Source organism: Leuciscus leuciscus (assembly GCF_965113295.1).
Source record: "Leuciscus leuciscus genome assembly, chromosome: 8".
NCBI classification, from domain to species: domain Eukaryota; kingdom Metazoa; phylum Chordata; class Actinopteri; order Cypriniformes; family Leuciscidae; genus Leuciscus; species Leuciscus leuciscus.
In genome coordinates, this window is record NC_138732.1 from 18,876,743 (window position 1) to 18,898,191 (window position 21,449).

Here is a 21,449-nt window from a genome sequence, read left to right on the forward strand (position 1 = left end):
ATTGCTTAAAAGCAGGGTGATTATAAATGTTTTACTTGATAAGTGGCCATCTGTGAAAAATTGGTGTTTAATGTATTTCCCACTGATCTCTAGAGCTTGACTCACTGTAGAGTATTTTAATTACCTACAGGTGCATTCCACACATAATCACTGATGTTTAACCAGTTGGCACATGTTGCCTCAAACCTATTCATTTTAGGAATTATTAATTATTTAATCTTTGTCAATTTGAGCTCCCCTGCAGAAATAACGGAAGGAGTTAATTGGGATGCCTCATGGCTCTCATTATGGAGATGTTAACAAAATATGGAATAAAGAAACAGGTGTTTTTTCCCCTCATTTTTAGTTTGGTGTGATGCCATACATCGCATTAAAAGTCTCATCAAGGCATCTTACAGAAATCTAAACCGCACTGCAGCTACATTATCGAGCAGATGATAAATCTGGCATGTAGTAAAAAATAACCAAGTCACAGCTGTAGCCAATATTTGTCACAAACATATATGTGCTGAAACTTCAATGATCACCCATGTCTGTTTCGGTTCCTTCAGGATCCCTCAGCCACACTTTAGAGATGCATTAGTAACTGAAGTTTGTTTTCTTTCTTTAAGAATTGTGCTCCGGAGACTCATTTGTGAAAGTCTGTCAAGATGATTTGTAGTGTAATTCCACACATGATAGGCAGGCCTCTGTTGTGACTGAATTTATTTTTTTTGCATATCAGATTTATAATCAGTTCTGCTCTATTTCCATGTAGGACAGTTTATTCTAAAAGCTGGCATACTGTGCAAAGTGTCAAATGTGGCATTTTCAGCATAGTCCTGTTATCCGCCGTGACACTGGAGAAAATGAATCGTTTGTTCATGGGAAGCTGCAGTCAGGCAATGGAATCTGGGTTTGTCTCTTATTTCCCCAGAGGAGGGTGACACAAGTTAACCTCCTTAACTTCCGTGATCTTCCAGAACATCATTACTTTCTAAAGTAAAGGATATGCTATAGGCCACTGAAAAAAAAAAAAAAGGAAAGGAAAAAAAAGAATAATTGTTATATATATATACATATATATATATTTGTGTTCATGTTGCTGGAAGGTATAGCTGTGTTTGCTGTTCTTTGCAACACATATGGAAAAAAATATGGAAAAACAATATAAGCAATAATGAAACTGTTGTCAGAGTTATGTCTCGTTTTATGTGTTTGAGTTTGACTTTGAGTTGGTTTTCACTGTTTCTAGATCAGTTTCCTTTTGTTCATTAGTTATTATGGTTACTCGTGGGTTAATTAATGTTTGCGCTTGATGTTCATTTAGTTCATCGGTTTGTTTCAGTGTAAGCTCTGTTTATTACAGTTCTAGTCTGTTGTCATCACATTTTGCTTAGTTGATTATGTTCCTGCCTAGTGTTTTTTCAAGTTCTTGTGTAAATAAAGTCTAGCTGCATTTAGATCCTCTTCATTAATCTTTATTTTCAACAAGCTGTGAAATATGTAATTAGCCATGTGGATATTTGGATACAAATATCCAAAACATTTTAGAAGCAATATTGTCAGTTACTTTATTTGTTTTTGCTCTGTCAATGGAAATAATTCCATACAAAGCCACAGAAAAATAACCAAGTCTTCAAGCAACACAAAGTACTGGTGTAACTGAATTAACGAGTGTTTTTGAGAGAATTGCTTAAGGTGAATGATTCAATGGCTCACTCATAAAGACAGTCTAGTTTAATTCCTGAATGAATCACTTAATTTGAACAAATCAGATGATTAAATGATTCATTGACTTACTGATAAAGACATTGGCTGCATCCAAAATCGCATACTTCCCTACTATATAGTAGGCGAAAAACAGCATGTGACAAAAGAAGTAGCCTGTCCGAATTCACAATACTCATAAAATAGTAGGCAAAAAGTACCCGGATGACCTACTACTTGCGAGATTCTGAAGTGTGCATATGATGGACACTTAACTATCCCATGAGGCCACTGGAGAGGATTTGTGAATGGCAGTGAAGCGACATAACTGACACTGGTAGGGTCACATGATAATGACAACATGGCGAATGTAGTGCGTCCAGATTACGTTCATAATGCACACACTCATACTACAGAACATACAGTACTTTTTTAGCGGTTGTGAAGTAATTACTTGTTAAAAATTCTTGCAGCTATTCTTGTTTCATTTCAGAATGAATCAGCATATTTGAACAAATCGGTTGAGAGAATGATTCAGTGGCTTACTGATAAATTCAGTCTTGTTTCATTCCTGAGTGAATCAGCATATTTGAACAAATCGGTTGGGAGAATGATTCAGTGCCTTACTGATAAATCATTCCTGAATGTATCAGTGTTTTTGAACAATTTTTTAAATTTTTTTAATATCTCACTCATAAAGACACTCACGTGTCAGCACCTGCCACTGAAAATTCCCTCCACTAATACACGAACAGTCCATTTCGCTTGTCTGTGGAACTTGCAAACACAGACAAGCGAAGTGATACAAACAGGGAAAAGTCACTGTAATGCAGCTTAGCCAATCAGATTCAAGGACCGGAACTGACTGTTGTACAAGTATTCTTAATCTGGGGCCCTGCATACTTCAAAAACTTCTTTGACATCATCTAATCAAAAAGACTTGAAAAGCATCCAGTATAAAAGAAAACCTCAATTTTAAGGCAGTCTAAAATAGCAGTATGCTTCCGGATAGCCTGAGCTGTTTGATTGCCCACACTGTGACTGTGGCATTGTAATGTGTGTGATTGTGTGGGCCTGAACAGCATACATAATGAAGGCACAGTGTGGGTGTGTGAGACGCCATGAGAGGATCCATGACACCTGCCACTGTGCCTCAATCCCACGCTCTTTCTTTTCCTTTCTTTGCTATTTTCTCACACACTCCTCCCTGTGAATTGTATTTCTTCCTATCAATCTATCTCTCTTCTTTTTGTCTGCACAATCAAGTCACAGCCGCTTTTATCTGAGCAGAGGTTCTCAGACCATCCAGCATCACGTCCAGGTTTTCAATAAAATACAGACACAGACATTCATGAATATATTACCCGCAGCAGTGATGTACTATGAAAAATACAAGCAAAGGATATCTTAAGTGACATGCAGTCTCCTGCCTAAGCTTCTCGGCTCCGAGATTGATATTAATCATGAATAGTAAAGGGGGCAGAATATTTGATCTGGGTCTGATCTGACACTACCATCCCATCACTGAGAGACAGAATGGCTCGGGGCAACGCGGTACATGGTGGATGGATCAATGTGGTCTGAAGAAGCAAACATACATGAAACATGACAGAAAGTCACCTCCCTTTAGATCATATCATACTCCATACTTTTCCATGCAATTACAAGGGTTAGAAGCGTTCCATTTAAAAAAAAAGCAAAAGCACTGTAAACTATATATAGGCTATGACTGGACTGGATTGTTGAGCCAGTGACTTGAACTCGATATTCTGATCAGTTTATTTCATGAATGAATAAAACAAATCGTTTATGTGAACAGGATGAAATTCATTAAAAAATATCAGACTCACAAGAACTGTTTGTTCACAAATCAGAAAAAAATAGAGCCCTAGCTCAAATGTTAGGATTTTTTATAAATAACGACAAATTTGAATGTGCTTCTAATAAAGACATAATTTGTATATGGACGCCCATTTCTACCACATAAGAAAAACTATGATGATTATTAATCAAAATTATTAGATACTAGGGCACATAATTGTGACCAAAAAAAAATTATAATTATGACTTAAAGGTTTAATTTGACATACTGAAGATATTTGCCATGATTATGACTTTTTTTACTTTTAAGTTAAAATTATGACTTTTTATGTCACAATTTTGACATGTCGACTTTTATTATGAAGTACTACGTCATTATGAGATGAAGTCAAAACTGTTACAAAAAGTCATAATTATGGCAAAAATATGCAGTATGTCATCATTTCAAATCTTCGTCATAATTATGAATTTTGTCACAATATTGACTTTTTATCTCATAATGATGTACTTTTGTAAATTATGATTTACTAAATTTTTTTTTTCTTGTGTGGTGAAATGGGCTCTTCTAATATGAATAGAAGGCTTGTACTGTAATATGGACCACTTTTATTGTGTTTATTGTAATGGATTGGAAAAGAGCATTCAAACCATTCTCCTTATGTCTCCTTATATAGAAGAAGGAGTAAAAAATGTGAGTAAATAATCACAGTTTTCATATTTTATGGTTTCTGTAAGAGGTATGATTTGTTTTTATTTGTTTGTTGCAAGGGGGAAGACGTGAGTGGGAGCGATGGAGTGATAGACAAAAAGAGAGAGCGGGCATGCTTACGTACACATGTGAAAGAGAGAGAAAAGAGCATTGTATTTGTAAGTTGGCTCATCCGCTGCTCCCACTGTTCTGCAGTCTGTGCGGAGAGCGGAGGCCTGTTAATCACGCGGGCTCATCATTGCAGTGACAAAGATAGATCCCCTGCCTCCTCTCCTGCACCGCCACGGTGATGCGTACGAATCACGCTAATGTGCTCATGATTTCACTTCTGACCTACAAAGGCGCCCTTCACCGTTTAATCCCAGCCATGTTAATGCACAGCCTTTGATCTCACCCAAATCTCCTCTCAGAGAGGGAAATCACTAAACGCTACATGCGGTGAATCAAAAGTTAAAATGAAGGCGCACCCCACTCCTTCTACAGTGGGTGAAAGAGACAGGCTCACTTTGCCAGTATTCGTTTTGGGCGTAGATGTAGAAAGTTGCCAGCGTAAGATGGATGGTGAAGTTAAATGAGTAACGCAGAGAGCGGAGAGATGTATGGTGGTGCACATGGGGTGAGACGGGATGACGGATGAATGGATTACAGTCACACTGGAGCCTTGCTTGTCACTGTTGAGAGGGGAGCAGGAACAGCCAAGCAGGACAGTCCCAGCTGACCTCCAGTCTGTTACAAGCCCGACTATAGCGACATCACACGGAAAGAACTGCAGGTTATGCCTCCCACTTGAAGGCATTTTTGTTTATTATGATTGACATGGCTAGGGTTTGTTTGAGGCACTTCTGCTAAGGAACCAATTTAAAGAGATAGTTCACCCCAAAATGTTCCAAACATAAAATTGCTTTATACAACTTGTGCCTTTTTTTGCTCCTGGAGGGCCACTGTCCAGCAGAGTTCAGCTCCAACACCAATTAAACACACCTGAACCAGCAAACTAAGGTCTTACTGGGCATCCTAGAAACTTCAGACAGGCGTGTTGAGGCAAGTTGGAGCTAAACTCTGCAGGACAGTGTCCCTACAGGATCGAGTTTGGACACCCCTGTTGTATGTTTAATCAAAATGTCATAACTCGATCTTATGGTGAAAACAATAGTCTTCTCTCTGGTGACGTATTCCGGAATTCTTGAATCATGTTAAGTTCACTTAAACCCTGTCCCTCCACTATCGACCACAAGCTCGCATTTATTTTTTAAGTACAGTGGCCACATCTCAAAATCCAATCGACAACCAATGGACAGAACCAAGTCCCTGCCCTACATTTCTTTTCCCCTTTTTTGATTAATACATTACACTTGGATGTGTCACAAAACAGAAGAAAATATCTGTCACCACTTTCATAGTGACCTTAAATTGTAGTAAAATCTCTGGTTTATCTTTTCCAGCAAATGTACCATATCTGATATCCACACACACAAAGGCTTTGCATCTTTTATTCCATACACTTTTATTCCAAGTGCAGAACTCGTATGGCCCACTTTTAATGTTGATCGGTGTAGTTTTACAGTTGGTCACAATGAACTGTCATTGTATGGCGGCAGAGCTCTTCCACTCCAATCCAGGAGGGCCACCCAGACAGCAACACCGGCCCAGATCCGGCCCACATCTGGTACGTGTGGATTCCACGTGTACCAGATGAGGGTTGGATCTGGGCCAACACTATGTTGCTGTCTGGGCAGTGTCCTGCAGACTTTAGTACAAAACCTAATTTGCAAGTAATTCTGAACACCTTGATTAGAAGTGAATTAGAGTTGAAGTGCCTTGTTGAAGCAAGAACTGTGCAAAAATTGTCAAAACTGTCAAAAATGTCTCCTTAATGTTCCACAGAAGCAAAAAAAAACATCATACATGTTTGTAACAGCATGAGGGTGAGTGAACAATGACATTATTTTTTAATTTTTAGGAAGAAATATCCTCTTCATACAGAGGAAAGCACTAAGTTGTACATAAGTTGTGTATGTAGATCACTGGTGATCACTTGTGTAATGTTTCATAATTAACATCTTGAGAGCAATGTAAATGCAGTGCAGTTTTATCTCATATACAATTTCCTAGTAGCATCTTTGTATTGTCAAACCGTACATTACTTCTTACAAACAGAAAGCACCACTTGTGCTTTGAGTGTAATGTGAATGTATAATAGATGCAGCCCATTTTCAGTTCAGTAAACAGCATCTCTAACCTTGAATAATGGATTCAGCGCCTGAAAGAATGATCGGTGAACCTTGATCTGAGTCCATTGAAGTTTAATATCATTCAGAATGTCAGAATGCTTTACGGCAGAGAAGCATAATCCTTTTTCACTGAAGGTTGGGCTTGTCACCCAGACGTGCTCCAAATTATCTGAGATAAATATTTGAGCTAAATTATGGCTGAATAATCATTTCAATTGATTTATTTGTTTCAAAACTATTTGTGGACTTTAATATTTTGTCATTGGGTGTAAGGTGGTCCAATTACTGAATGACTCGCAGCTTGAGTCCTAAAAAAGACTCCATTAGAAATCTCTCTGGGTATCTTTTCCCAAACGAGTAACAACCCAATGTCCTCTGAGGTTTTGAGTAGCACATCTAAGACAGCAGAACAAGCTTTTCCACTTCTTGATCCCCGAAAATCACTTGAAAGCATGAGGTTTCCAAAAATGAATGTTCAGTGCGGTCACTGCCATTGGCTGCTCAGACCCGCTCATGGGATCAGTATCTCAGTCGACATGTTCAGACCTGCTTTTTAAAGGGGACATATCATGCTAAATCCACTTTTTTAGCCCTTAAATGCATTTTGTTGTATATTTGGAGTGTTTAGAAGTACAGAAAAGTTGAAATTAGTCTTTTCAGGTGCTTCGTTGATATCTTTATACTCTGTTTTGGTCATATTTTGCAACCTGTTCCGATTTTTCTATTCTCTATTACGTTTTTTTTAACAATAACGTCACAGTATTTGCAGCGGAACTGCCAAATAAGGACATCGACTCCCGGCTCAACACTTCGAGCAATCCGCCATTTTTATTTCTCACTGCGATTTTGTAGTCCAAGCTCAAGGATGCAGAAGTTACAAGAGGGTAAGTCAAAATGTTCGGTTGTTGGATGTAGTAGCCCACACGCTTCATTACACCGTCTCCCAGCATCAGAACCTCTTCGAAGTGCCTGGTTGAGTTTTATTTTTCACGGAAATGTTCCCACATCTGTGGGTAAAGTCATTTTTGTTTGCGCGAAGCACTTCAAGGATAACTACTTCAGCAACCTCCACCAGTATAAAGAAGGATTTGCCGATAGACTTCGTCTGATTGAGGGGTCATATCCTTCTATCTTTGGAGATGACGAACAGAGCACTTCGGTAAGCTGTAAATAATGTTAAAAAAAAAGTAAAGTACTTTACTTTCTTAAAACACACGGTGGTCATGGTTTAGCAGTACCTTTGTCTTAAAAAAAAAAAAAAATTAAGTACACGTCTGTAGCAGTATTACTGTTGTTGAGTGTCATGACTAGGGATGGGAATTGAGAACCGGTTCTAAGTTTTATGAACAATCGATATTGTATGCCCTCGACGTTAACAATTCCTCTTATCAACGCTCCTGCTCCGAGTCCCAGCCATAGACCGTGAACTCACAACTTTCGTCATGACGTCAAAGTGATTTGAGCAGAGGAGGTTATCATGAAGAGGAAGAGGCGATCTAAAGCTTATTGGCTATATTTTACGAAACGAGACAAATTATGCCGTTTGCAATAACAGTGTTTTTCCTGCATTGAACTTGTTTTAGCGCCCGCCAAAGCGATTTTTTTGTCCCGGCCAAAGTCTTATTTGATCGGTGAGTAATGTAGATGAACTGCCGCGCTTGTGACAGGGCGGATGTTTAACTGAAAGAACGAGCAGAGAGAGAGACCCGGTCGCACGCGCGCACTCTCTCTCTTCGGAGCCAGGCGAAAGTGTAAACAAGACTTCACCGTCTCCAAACTAGGCGCTGTCTTGCTCTCTCTCCCTCGCACATATTAATCAAAATAAATCCGACTCTGGCTCGAACATGTAAGGCTGGATGGACAAGTCTTCCGTTGTTGACATTTTGTTAATAACGTGTGAATAAAAAGTTTCTGTGCCGCTAGATAATCGTATCTCTGCTATCAAACTACAAAAATGGCCGAAATGGGGTGGAGTTGAACCGAGTGTCACCTCCGCAACCTGGAAAGGGGGCTGGGTATGAAGTGTCTCATTTGCATTTAAAGAGACCGCACCAAAACGAGTTGCTCTTAGACGCACATCAGAAAAGGGGTAGAAAAGGGGCCTGTGGAGCTATAATAATGAGGAATTCAGACCCAAGCATTGCAGTTCCGCTTTATATAGACCACAAATGTATGATTTATATGTAAAAAGGAACGATTTAAAAGCATGATATGTCTCCTTTAAACTGGCAGAAGTCCACATGATCGCCATCAGCAAATGGTAATGGGAAAAATAAATCAATTGGAAACACACAGCACTTGCCTTTTGTCATTTTACCTGAAAAGTGAAGATTTGCTGTCAGATTGCAGAGTATTACTGTGGTTCAACTCAGCATGATGACCATTTAAGAGTGAAATTTACTTAAAGAAAATGTTAAGAACATTTCTTTCTTTCGAATGTAAATGGGTTTATTTCCAATACACTTCAACAATGTATGTCACCTACAAAATGGTGTATTGCCCAATAAATAGGACATATTTCAGAATATAATGGTCATGTAATGTGGCAGTCTTTTATATTTCTGAGACAGCATTCTACAAAAGGCAAACTATCAGCTCATCATAAAGGTGAATTAAATATGGGCTACATCATGACTAAACTGATAATTAATCTTGTCACAGTTGTGACATTTAAGTTTCTTTCCTTTGCAGGCAGAGTTTTCATTTTCCTGCCTCAATCATAGTGGGTCTTTAATAAGAGAACAAATTCTATATTCACGAGCATCCACTGGACCATTGCGCTGGAATGCAAATAGGTTGGCTGCAGAGAGGGGGGAAGTGTGCTGGGCTGCCATGTCCTATTGTGGATTTTTTAAAGACATGGCAGTTTTGATGATTATTCTAATCCCACCAAGGACCTCTTAGTCTGAACTTTCCTTATCTCTCACTCCCAGTCATTCTCTCATTAAAAGGCAATCACAGGCCACCAACTCTAATAAACCTGCAAGTTCCCTTTTGAAATGGGGGTAAAATTGACATTTCTGGAGGCTGCTGTTTTTCCTTTTCATGATGGTAAAACCACTAGATGTTCGTGCAAATAAATGTATATTGAGCTATTGGCATAATATGTATTGTTTCTAGATTGTAAAGAGTGTAATAGCAAAAGTCACATATAATAAAACTCAATGAAGGGCAAGTCCTTGTATTTATAAAAGGCAGGTATAATATCTGTTCAACTGGCGTCAAAGATTTTTGGGTCAACTAATCCTCAAAAACACACACGTACAGGTACAAACAGAAAATCTTACCTGAAAGTGGGAACTCATGTCAGAGCTGTGGCACATTCATTAGTGCACTGCTATATCTATGTTGGAGCTGCAGTGTTTCTAAGGATGCAGGTTTGGATCTGAAAAAAAAGGGAGAGAAAATGTTTTTTTGCATCAGGTTCAACAATAATAATGTGTCTCAGATGCATTGTTGTAAAATTCTCTAATTCTGTTAAATATATCACATCTGTGATAATTGCAATTTTGTTAGTAAGTGGTAATTCAAGGTGCAGTCATTCCACCTTAATATCATTAAAATCATTGATGCTTTTGCAACTAAGCCTGTCATGATAATGAATTTTGGTCTGATAATTATCACACAAATAAATTAACGATTTGGGATTTTATTCTGTTTTGTTCATGTCACTTACAGTGTAAGCCTATTTTTTACTCATATATAATATAATACAAATAGATGCATATGATTTATTATAATGCTGTAAAAATGTATAATATTTATATAATTCGTTTATAGTTAATTTATAATATAATATTATTTCCCTTAATTGGATGGCAAACATGAAATGTGTCCTAACAAATGTTTAAAATTAGAATGGGTGGATTTCCCTCACTTCCGTATTAGCAAATTTTTGTCCTTTGACATCTAAAGATCTAAAACTTTCAAAATGACTTCCAATTAACCTCCATGGTATTTATCTTTATCAAAGGCCCTGTTATGGTATTAAGATATGTTTTGGTCGATTAGATCACAAGTAGCCTATATGAGGGAGACACATACTCGTTTACACCTGGTGTTTTAAAGAGGTTACATGCAACTTTCCCCCCAAAATAAACGTAACAATAGCCTTTTTATTTGACCATTTATGACTCAAACATCTCCTGATGAGCATACTGACACCTTGTCCGCTCACAGTGGGTGCACCTATAAGCCTGTATCCTATTTTTCCTATTTTCTGTCGGGGCGGATTTTTCACGCGCTGTCTGCGGATGTGACGTCAAGCGCGTTCATGTTAAACGTTTCAGATCACTCTGCCACCACCGCTAGTCAGCAAACAAACTTAGTTTCTCAAACAATATATGTATTTGACTGTTCTTACTTCTGTAAACATAATGTTGACTTCTTTGCAGCGGATGACTTGTGAAGTGTGCACGTACGAGAGCGAGCAGAAAGGAAGAGCGCAGTTCCGTTTTTTGGCCACAGGTGTCAGTCGCGAGTTTAAATTTCAGAAAATCGCATGTAGCCTCTTTAATCCGTCACCTTTGTCAGAGACAATTTATATAAGAGACATGCCACTTCCTCAATCCTCAATACAACTATATAAGGAAAACCCGTAACGGCAAAGATGGCGGTTATATGCACATGTCCCGCCCCTCCCGCTGGAAAGCCAATCATCTGCTTTTAAAAGTCAAGCCGGGAAACATTTAAGCCTATCGTCTGGTTCCACTGACGCATGCGCACAGTTGAGGTTTTGCGACACCGGCATTCTGGATAGAGACGTAAATGAAGTTGGTGTCGTGAACCCTTGCGCATGCATAGTAAAAGTATAACCTGTGGGGGGAAAGGCATTTTAAACCTTATTTTGGGGCAAAGTCATCAAACTTTTATCATATTTTACTGCTGTTTCTATACATGCAGTTTTTATGTCCCGATGACCAGTGAAAGTGCAGTTCTGACTCTCTGCCCATTCATTTAGACAGGAGCCTGGTCTTGTTAGTCCGAAATAGCTGCCCGGAGGCGTTGCCAAGATGGCGGCCGAGTGGCACGACTTGCCTAAAAGGACTTTGCCTTTGTCCACTTTCAACCACTTCTGTCCTGATTTCTTTGAGGACTCTATCGCAGCTTTCATTGGCCAAGAACCGCCCAGAGGCCATCTGACTGACATGTAAAGCAACCAATCACAGTTTGTTTTGTTCCACGTCATGTTTAGGGGCGTGAAAATCTTCTATGTCCCTATAACAGACTGGTGTGTATAATTCTTGGACGTATTTAAAGAGTCTATGCCACGAACTTTACACACTTCCCATATACTTTTGAAGTCTAGCATTTAGTTGATCATGATAAGCGCTCATGGTCACAGTTGTAAAAACGACGGCATTCTTCTTCCATGAGGAACATGTCTGTAGAACTCAACCAATCAGATGACGACTTTGAAATTCCTGAAGTGTTTCCAGTTAAGTGTGCCATACAGTATGCATCAGACATTCAGCCAGCGGTCCGTGGGCATGACGTCTGAGGCTGAGACTAATGAGCAGGTAAATGTATGGGGTTTTTTTTCTGATCTTTCGATCGAATGGACAAAATAAGCTTGCGCAATTTACATATAAACGTGCACAGACACGACGGAAAAACATACGGAAAGCAGCAGCTTTTGTTTCTGCTCTGACAGCCGCAAAACCGCACCGAACTGTGTGTGTGTGTGTGTGTTAGAAATCATGAATGGTGAGAGAACATTGTGCTTGGTTCGTTTTTCATCTTCAAATCAAACTTGGGTCTCCAGCCAACAAAGTTTAAATCCCATCTGGCTAGTGCTCTTCCCATAATATTTAAGCATTAGGTCAGTAGGCGGAAAGTAGGCAGTCTTGATTGATGAAACCCTTCTTAACCTGCTTTGGTTGGATTTTTCGCACTCAGATATACTTGTAGCTTGGAGCTGTTCTTCCACCACATACACTCTAATAATTTGGCATGGATATGGAGTACCATTCAGGGACAAGGCTTTTGCAGTTTTATTGTTCCACTGAAGAGTAACATAAAGCTTGGGCTCTTCCCAAACTTTCAAGATCAATGATTAATGCACTGAATGGCACAAAGCCAATCGTTGCAAAAAGAATTTATGTAAATAATATGCATTAAAATAGAGCACCAGCCAAACTCAGAGCAAGCGGCTGTCACTCTGTGTGATTCACAAATCTATATAAGATCTGATATAAGTCCCCTTTGTTACTAAATTACATCCACAATCTGTTAGTGCTTCAGGGCTAGAGGCCGCCTGCACAGATCTGTGACTCGCGAAACAGCCGTCCACAGCAGTGGATCCACATTTTAACACTTGCAAGCATCCAGTGGGGTTTATTTTCAGTCTTACGCAGCATGGGCTGTAAAGTATCAGGAAGACATAGCATCCTGGGGCTTTGCAGTGGAGAAAAACAAGCTAAAAAAGCACTCAAAAGCAGGCATACTCAAGTCATCATTCTTACACAATATGCTTACACGTTTGCATTTAAACATGCATGTGAACTTTGAAATAAAACATATGTTCTGCTGTATTAAAGAGTCTCGGCTCAATTGCGCTGGATGAGAGGCACATTTCCTCAGATGTCTTAGGATATGCATTATTTATGGATCTGTTCACACAGAGAAGCCTCATATGGTTGGCTGCCATGTCCCAGTTGTGCTCCCAGAATCCTCTTCTCATCATCTTTAGGAGGAGATAAACCTCCTTGGTGTAATGCAGAGGACCTGTGAGATGATACGGCTCTTTTCTCACAGCACAACCAAGATTATGTGCTCCACGACTGCGTCATGGCGGCGATGAGACTAGGATAGTTGTACATGTCACATTTTGAGTCTGTGTAATCAGACTGTGACAATATTTTACAAGCACTGTCTATTCTGTTTTTCATGTGATATCAAAAAGTATTTATTTGTCTATTCACATGTCATATATTTGATATGCTGTGTGTGTGTGTGTGTGTGTGTGTGTGTGTGTGTGTGTGTGTGTGTGTGTGTGTGTGTGTGTGTGTGTGTGTGTGTGTGTGTGTGTGTGTGTGTGTGTGTGTGTGTGTGTGTGTGTGTGTTGTTTGTTTACTTAATTTCAGCTAGCTTTTCCAATTTCGGTGCAAACAAAGCAAACAAGTTTGACTGATGAGAATAATCTGATTAGAGAATGATGTCTGCGTACCGCACTGAAAAGCCATTGGCTGCTGAAGGTCTGTCACCATGACAATGCTCAGTCAAAGGAATATTGAGAACTCATTGGGGCACTGATGAGAATAGACGAGCATGTTTTCATCAGTCAGAGCAAAAAGGCCAGTCCGGCTAGCAGCCAAATAAGAGTTCATTCAGCCTCTGTGCTTCGACAGACAGACGAGAATGAGTTATGTGCCTAATTATATATAATAATTACAGTATATAATAAAGTGTATATAATATAATTATATAGTAAATATATTGCTGGTTAATGGTTTAAAGTCAAAGACACAATAGCAAAAAAGCACTACTGAAGAATCATATCAAAATTGCTTACTGGAAAAAGAAAAAAAAAAAGCAGTAAAAAACATGTAAAACGTAAAAAAGACAGCTTCAAATTTTAAATTTGATTTAATGCGAAGAGTCTTTATCCTTAACATACATCATCAAAATAAGCACTGATGGTTAGCTAGGGGCACCAAAAGACATTTGACCAAATCAGTATTTTAGAATGATAATGATATCTGAAGGATCATGTGACACAGAAGACTACAGTATGCTGTAATGATGCTGAAAATTAAGCTTTGCCATCACAGGAATAAATTACATTTAAAAATATTTAAACGGAAAAGTTTTTATATAGTAGTAGTTAATTATAATATCACAGTTTTACTGTATTTTTGATATAATAAATGCCACTATGGTAAGCAGTAAAACAATCTTACTGATCTCAAACTTCTGAACGGTATATATGTTTATAATAATAATAATATAAGATTGTATATTAACATAGCAAATGGCAAAACACTTAGTAAAAAGTGCTGGACTAACATATTTCTACTGCACTGTTCAACCTAAAACACTCAAAATAAGTTCCAAATAACATCTTGTTTCTTACATTTTATTTTTCTGTTGAATATAATTCATCATAATGCAATAACACTGTCACTATCTTTTTCCCCCCAATAATCTGGTATAACCTTATTTAACACAAACTTATTCAATGTCACTCTGCTAGGGTTGCAGTAACCCTATTGGAAGAGTATAAAGAAAGCTCCAAAAAATATGTAATAAAGACTTCAACTCGCAGTAAGCAGAAGCTGGTTTTCTATGGGGAGGCTTTTGACAGTCACTATTTCTTCGGTTGCCTGCTGATTTCAGGTCTCTATTCTGAAGCTCAGATTTCTATGCTGGAGAAAGCTAAGAGACTGCTGATTTTTGCAGGTTTGTGGAGAATGAGAGCTGAACATGAATGGCATTTTTATCAGCCAAGTTCACTCGAATACCTGTCAAAATGAATATGTCTCCTGTTTGACTATAAAGATAGGGAAGGAATATGCTTCTCTTGTAAGTTCCTCTTTAATGCATTAGGTATTGTGCTCCCCTTACAGGTAATTCAGTAGACCTACTCAGGTAGACACCATTACTGTTACAGCTTTATTGAGGATAAGGGGTCATGTCTTGTATGAAATGATGTGGGCTTTTCATCCATAGCTGTTTGGCATTAAACTCAGTACTGTGCATCTAAACCTGATCTTTGAATAAAGTTCAGGTTTGCCTGCCATTTTTTTTTTTCTGTTTCAACCACCATTCAAAATGTTTATTTAATTTGCTATACGGCTGAAGCTCCGTCGGCCGTGGAGCATGGCCCACATGGACCGCACCATCAGCCAGCACAATCGCGGCCACTGGACCTGTCCTAGAGTGGAGAGGATCCAACATGGCCAATCCGCCACCAACATTTGCCCGAGCAGCCGGTATCCCGAGATTTTCACTGGTCTCAGCACTCTCAAGTCCCCAGGCCACTACGCAATCAAGCCCGCCGCTTGACTCTGAGGTAGACCTTTTGCTTTCGGTTGTCCCTGTGATTGCTATCACCATTTTGTGTGTGTGGGTCCATTTCTTCCGAGGTGGTGGTGGCTTTTATTTCTGAACTTTCTGTTGCTACTATCACAGCCACGAACGCTAATCCTGAACTCCCTGTGTTTCCTAATGTCTCTGTTTTGTCTGCCGGCACTCGAGAGTCAACATGTCTGGCCCGCCTTCCCTCCCCCTGTTCCACCTCCCACCTGGACTTGTTTTATTCCTTGTGAGCGTCTGGAAGTCATCATATACAGTATCATATATGATATATCTGTCATATATTCCCTGTGCACTTTTGGAATTTGTTATTTCCTGCCATGTGCTTTGCTTTGAAGTTTTTCATGTTGATTTAGTTCCCCAGGTGTTTCCCATTTAACCATTCAACCCTTGTTATCTTGTTTGGATCATTTGTCTGTGTATATATAGTGCAGAATACAACAGTTCAGACTTCCTTTTTAAAATAGGAGTCACAACACAATTCTACCCCTTTTTAAAGAACAGAATATTACTTCAGATTTAAGTGACAGTAATTTAACCTTGGCTTCCGAACATCACGTTTAGTGACTAGACCAGTGGTATGAACATTTGTTTAGTGAGTAGTGTTCTCAGCCGGAGTTGTTGGTGTGCATGGAAATGCAGTGAGATTGGCAACCATCTACAAACTTTCGGTGTCCCTTAGGAACATGCATCCGTACCCTCACTTTATCCCCCTCCTAGAAACAAAAAGTGTGAGTACCCCGCTTAGCATCAGTGTACCTTTTTATTTTGTGTTCCAGCCGCGTAACCCTTCAGCAAACAGTCATGTCAGTGGGTGGGTGCGCAGTAGCAGATGGCAAAATAGACAGCCTTGTGTGCATTTGCCTGCTATCGGGAATCTGAAAGTGGAAAGTACCAGTTGCAGTATGTGGAGTGGCACGGTACACCTGCAAGAAGTCAATTACCACAGGTTTCCATGTTGATGTTGCTGGATGGCCATTTGGACAGTGTGTTTGAGCACAAGGCTGAACCTCTCTACAGCACCATTAGCTGCTGGGCAGTAGAGAGAGGAACGATGGAGACGAATATTCCTTCCTTCCAGAAAAGCAGAGAAAGCAGCAGATGTAAACTGAACACCGTTATCAGTAATAATACTCAATGGATTGCCTTGGTGGCTGAAGACTGATGACAGAACCTAAATCACAGAAACCATAGTGACAGTGTGAGTAAAGGAGACCTCAGGCCATTTACTGTAATAATCGGTTAATGTTATAGCAAACCTGCAGTCTATGCAGCAGTGTCAAATGGCCTGACTATATCCACAGGCCATTCTGCCATGGTCCATCTGGCAGCAGCACCGGCACCGGCTGGAGAGGAGCAGGATGTGACTTGACGGTTTTGTCACTGAGCTGACACACGTGGCAGGAACAGACAGCATCATGAACCTGAGCACCCATCCCTGGCCACCAATAGAGATCACGAAGCTCACCTTTTCCTGATATCCTTTGTGTGCTATGGAGACCAGCACAGATCGAAGAGGAGCTATTGTCCTTAAAGGGATACTCCACTTTAAAATGAAAATTCTGTCATCATTTACTCACCCTCATGTTGTTTCAAACCTGTATGAATTTCTTTCTTCTGCTGAACAGAAAGGAAGATATTTAGAAGAATGTCAGTAACCAGACAGTTTTTGGTACCATTGACTTCCATAGTATATTTTTTTCCTACTATGGAAGTCAATGGTACCAAAAACTGTCTGGTTACTGACATTCTTCTAAATATCTTCCTTTCTGTTCAGCAGAAGAAAGAAATTCATACAGGTTTGAAACAACATGAGGGTGAGTAAATGATGACAGAATTTTCATTTTAATGATGTTTTATTAACAAGGTTCGGGAGGAACACGTTCTAATGATCAAGCAATCAAGTCATTCTAACCAGCTGTCATCAATCAGTAATCAACAGGTCCACTCAATCAGCATGAGTTAAACCTATAAATATACGCAGTCGACTCACCCATATTCCTCGACAGTTTTCAGCATCCCTCCACCACCCCATCTCCTCACACTTGCTTGGTTATCTTCCTAAACCAGAGACGGGGGGATTACTCTGGGTTCGGGCCCAATTTCCGAGCTCGGAGCCCTCCCCCCGGAGTCGGACAGCACGCCAAATATGCATAACCATAAACTCTTTTGACATTTCGTCTACATCGAACGCACATGGCACCCTTTAGCGTCAATATGAGACGCAGATAGATATGGGCCAGAAGGCGCCTCCTAGCGGTCTAACCCTAACCCTACCCCAGACCTAAACCTACCCATAACCGAACAAAGCTCTGTGCGTCTCATATTGATGCTAAAGGGTGCCATGTGCGTTCGATGTAGACGAAATGTCAAAAGCGTCAGTATATGACGCCCTAGGATGAGAATGCGTTGTCATTCGTAAGTGTGAACTCGTGAAAAGTGGAGTATCCCTTTAACAGAGAGATCCAGTCGCAGTTTATAGTATGGCAACAACTCAACGTCACACCCTTGGGGCATTATAAATTTGTGTAAGAAGTTTGGTAAGAGCAGGACAAGAAGCACATGCAGCATCAACATCAGCAGCAGACAGAGAATTACAGGTGGCAGAAAAGCAAACAACTGTTCAACTGTTCAGCCTCTTTTGACCTGCTGAATCAATTTGGATTAATTGGAATCAAAAGTCCAAGAAAGCAGCGCTAGGATGCATCAGAAGGTGCAGGGGCATTGAGTACCGCCTGTACACGTGATTCCTCAGGAAGAAGACCCTCCGCTGAAACAGTATGACCTAAGAACAGCAGGTTGGTTGTGCCACAGCCTACTGTCAACCACTAAATCCAACAAACAATCCACTGTGAGTCCAAAAAAGATGTAGTCACTTGTGTTGCTGATAGTACAAGCTAAATATTCGGTGTACAGTATACTTCTTCAATTTCACAGATCTTGTGAGTATTTGATTACACTGATTGGCGCAGTTTAGCATAATGTCCAATCTTGCAGTTGCAGCTGGGCAGTTCCCAGCGTTAGCTAAGAGTGCCTCCAATCCACAGCGAAAGCATGACTTCCTCTTCCCAACCTGAGCAGAATTAAGAGGCGCATGTGACAGTTTCTCCCTTGTTCTGTGTTTTACTGTGTTTTGCACCACTTGTATGGAGGCGGTCACTTGGTGGGAATGGATTTAGCCTAATCGGCAGCAGATTCAATCTGGCTTGCTATCGTAACAGCTCTGTCCGGTGTAAGATCAGTTTCTAGTAAAAGACACTCACATATTCGTGGGCTAAGCACATTCTCTACTAACTGATCACGAATCAGTTCGGCAGTACTGGCGCCACTTATATGAAACAACAAGCTCTCGCAAAGCAACAACGTACAGTAAAAATGTCTTGTGAAGCGCCTGACAGCATTTACGGAAGGTGTTTCGTTTAACTACTATGTTAGCACAAAGTAGGCTTTCCATGCATCCTCTGCATCCTTATACGTTATGCCTTTGTTAGGCGATGAGAAGAAAATCCGTTGTCCCTCTATATACCGAGGCAGTGAAGTAGTACAGCTCTCCGTCTTTCGTCCGCCTAGGCATCCCCTGTAGCATCAATAACTCGTAGATAATTTTCAGAAATCCGCAGCCATGTGCTGAATGGTATAGCAGGCTCACCTAACAGGGCAAAGCAGGAAAAACTGGCAGAGCACATTACGCCGGGGACAAACATACTAGGCCGATTGAATGTAATTTGATACTTATGACTGGTCATGCCCAAACGCGCCGAGTCAAAGACAGTTGCGTTAAGTCGGTGTTCACAGTCGGTGTTTAAAATCTGCTCCAGTCGTTGGAAACAGTCTGTAAGTGTGTTCAGTTCAGTCTTAGAATGTTTCAGCTAGTCGTTAAGTGTGTTCCCGGCATTAGCAAAAGCCATCTTCGTGACCAAACCATAGCAAAAAAATGCCTAATCCTCGTCGCCAATTTGTAGTATCTGTGATCACACGAGACAGGAATAGCAAACTTCATCCATCTTCTTTACTCATTCACTTCTGTTCTCACACACATTACATCAGAATACAACAGTTCAAACTTTTTTTTCAAAATGTATCACAATAAATACAATAAGATGTGATAAATTCTAGTATGGGTGGTCGAGTAGTTCAAAAAGCTTTCTATCTTTTCAAACTAGGAGACTAAATGGTTAGTTTCTGTCATTAATTACTCAACCTCAGTTGTGCGACAGTCTGAGGATACCATGGAAAACTGATTGTTTGGCCAATAATTCAAGAAGGGCCAGACTTTAAAGCTCTTGATTCTAACTTGAAAATGTACATAGTTCTTGTAATTGTTTAACTGTAGCATATGTTAAAATAAGGCTGGCTGTAATTACAGGTAAGACCAGTGATGGCTCCTCAGTTGGCCAATGTTTACTTTTTTCTTTTTTTACTGAAAAATAGCAGCCTACACATTTAGAAACTATAGCTACAACATGCCATAGTTGTAATATAAATCTCGTGAAAAATATATTTAATTAACAGATTATCTATTATAAATTATAAAAGTTAGTCAAAATTTTATACACATTAAATACAATAAAATGTGATCAATTCTAGTATGGGTGGTCGAGTAGTTTAAAAAACTTTTTTATGTTGGTGCAAAATGATGTTTTATCTGCTTTTCATTCGTTTAGATCATGTTTGACTGTATGTGTGTAAACGCCATGATGTAATTACCGCAATTACGTGATTTCAACTTGTAAAAAGGGTTCATGTCCTCCTAGAGCTCATAATTACAGCTTGTAACCCAGCTAACCATTTTTGGTTCCCAGAAAGTTCTTTTTTGAAGGTTTGCTTTTGGAGGAAAGTTTTCTTAGCGAAAATAGAACTATGTTTTTGGTTTGTAGAACGTTACATTCTAACGTTCCCCTAACTTTATTGTTTTGTTTTCAAATGTATTAGCTCTTCATAGGGAGGTTAGAGATTACTGTGTCTCATCTTGCCACCTCAGCGAGGGGACAAAGCCAGCTGCCTCTCATGGAAGCTAATCTCCACCTCTACGAAGGGAGACGCGCTGCCTGCGTTTGTCTTATTATTACCAAACGCACCCTGAGACTCAAGTACCAAGGCTCTGATATGTTTACCTTAACTCTTTTGCACACAGCATTTGAAGCTTTATCAGTGTATTGACACAGGGGGATTAGGTTAGTGTGGAACAAGGCTGCTTTATCAGTCCAAGCTCTGCCACCCCTTAGACGCTCCATAATCCCTACAAAGAGAACCAAGAGAGGGAGACAAACAGACATATTTGGTATCATCTCATGCATTCACCATTTATCTCTCTGAAGTATTTGCATTTGACACTGCAGCTCAGACTGTAAACAAACAAAAGAGTTTGTGCGTGCACTTGAAAAGTTTATTTTCAATTAACTTGCTACTTAAAAGTTTTATTTTGTCTCTTATCTATCATGCAATGGTTTCCATGGCAACACGGGGTTTTTGTTTGACAGGCGGTGACGGGCCTGCATCATCTCTTCAATCAAAACTCTCCATCTCTGACTGTGTCGCAAGATTAAGATGATGATGATGATGAAGGACTGAAGACTCAAATTATCAACGTAATTTAATCCAACTAAAGACGACCTGGTGTAACTGTAGGCTACTGCTAACACAAACAATACCGAACAAGGAGTGCAGGTGAAGAAACAAACGAGGATTATTAATCACTACAACTGACACATATGAAACGGTAAACGGTTAATGATAACGGTAACCAAGGAGACAAATGGGCGGCGGGAATCTGAACAAAGAAGACACGTGACAAATGAAAACAAACTGAATGTCCATGAAAACGAAACTAAACAGAACAGATTGGTGACATACTGGCTTTGTGAAAATTACATTGATTTCATCCCAAATTAATTGCCATCATTTTGACACAGCACTTCAACTGTTTACTCAACACAATGGGGATTTCATCAGCACACGCAGAC